Consider the following 1,629-nt stretch of genomic DNA (forward strand, 5'->3'; position numbering starts at 1 on the left):
ACACACACACACACACGAGAGATAATAAAAATACAGTGAATGTTTAAATTAAAATTTGTATTATGATAAAAATGTATTACCATTAACTACAGTCTAAATGCTAAAAGATCCCCTTTTTTTCTTTTTTATGAATTTAGGGCAGGGTCTAGAGGGTGTACAGAGCTTCACTAGGTTGATCAGACTTGTAGTGATCCTCCTGTTTCAGCCTCCCAAGCACTGGAATTACAGGTGCACGCCACCATGTCCAGTCTCAGTCACTGTCTCAGCGTGCCCCTGGTGGGGGGCATTGGCTCGGCATGCTGGGGATCGAACCCCGGCCTCTATGCTCTGCCTAAGCAGGTGCTTTAGTCTGCGAGCTATCTGGCCAGCCCCCAAAATTTGAGAAGGATTCTTTTTTTTTTTTTTTCTGGCTCAGGCTGCCTTAAGTGTGGGTCTGGTGCGACATGTGGTACTGAGCATCGAACCGCAGGCTCTTCCTTGCTGTTGACTGATTTTGCTCAAGAAGATACTTTAGGCAACTGAGCTATCCTACCAGCCCCTGCAAAAGATCCTCTCTTGCTTCAAATAATACTTAGCCCATCTTTCTTGGCAATGTGTCTTCTACTGTAATTTTTAAAAGTTTAAACATTCACCATATTTTCACTCATTACATATATTACCTGCATATGTAACGGAGTGAGTTGTAGGAAACTAATCCTGAAATTATAAGAATTACTGCCTCCTCTCTATAGATAGAGATTGCTTGTTGCCTTGGAATCCAAGCAAATCTTGGATGGTGGAGGTCTTTATCTTTATTACCATGGATGTCTGCAGACAGAGAGAGACATCTCTTTATTATTCTAGAATGCCCCTCAGGTAAGCACTGACTAGAAATGCTTTTGCTGGGGGCCCTGGATCATGCAGAAACATGAGGAGTCCACGAAAAACTGTCTTCCAGAGCTACTTGCTTGCTTGAACTCCTGATGGTTTCCCTCTGCAATTAGAACAACGTCTACCCATGCCTTGTCGCGCCCCAGGTGTCCTGCTTGATCTGCCTCAGACTCGTCTTTCCAGTCTCCCTTCATTCACTCTTCGGGAGGCTCCAGCTGCTGGCCCTATCCGTGTCCCTAGAGCACCCCAAGTTTGTTTTTACTTTAGAGCCTGTTACAGCTTATGTTTAAATGTCTCAGAGGAGATGGGACTTGGGCTTTTCAGCAATGTTGAAGCTGTTAGGACTTTGAAACCCTTGGAGATGGACCAAATGCCTTTTGCATAAAGGGGTGTACATGAGCTTGTGAGGGGCCAGGGGAAAGGCTATGGCCTGTGTCTAGACGTCCCCACAAAGACTCATGTGGTTGTTCGGGGGCTTTTTCAGAGGTGGCCACATCTGTCTCTCCCCTGCTGTGTGCACCGCAATCTGTCTCCCCAGCTCTGCACACCACCATCTGTCTCTCCCCTGCTGCGCGCACCACCATCTGTCTCTCCCCTGCAGCGCGCACCACGATCTGTCTCTCCCCAGCTCTACACACCACCATCTGTCTCTCCCCTGCAGCGCGCACCACGATCTGTCTCTCCCCAGCTCTGCACACCACCATCTGTCTCTCCCCTGCTGTGTGCACCACGATCTGTCTCTCCCCTGCAGCGCGCACC

Source organism: Octodon degus, unplaced genomic scaffold (genome assembly GCF_000260255.1).
Source record: "Octodon degus isolate 3935 unplaced genomic scaffold, OctDeg1.0 scaffold00091, whole genome shotgun sequence".
Taxonomy (NCBI): domain Eukaryota; kingdom Metazoa; phylum Chordata; class Mammalia; order Rodentia; family Octodontidae; genus Octodon; species Octodon degus.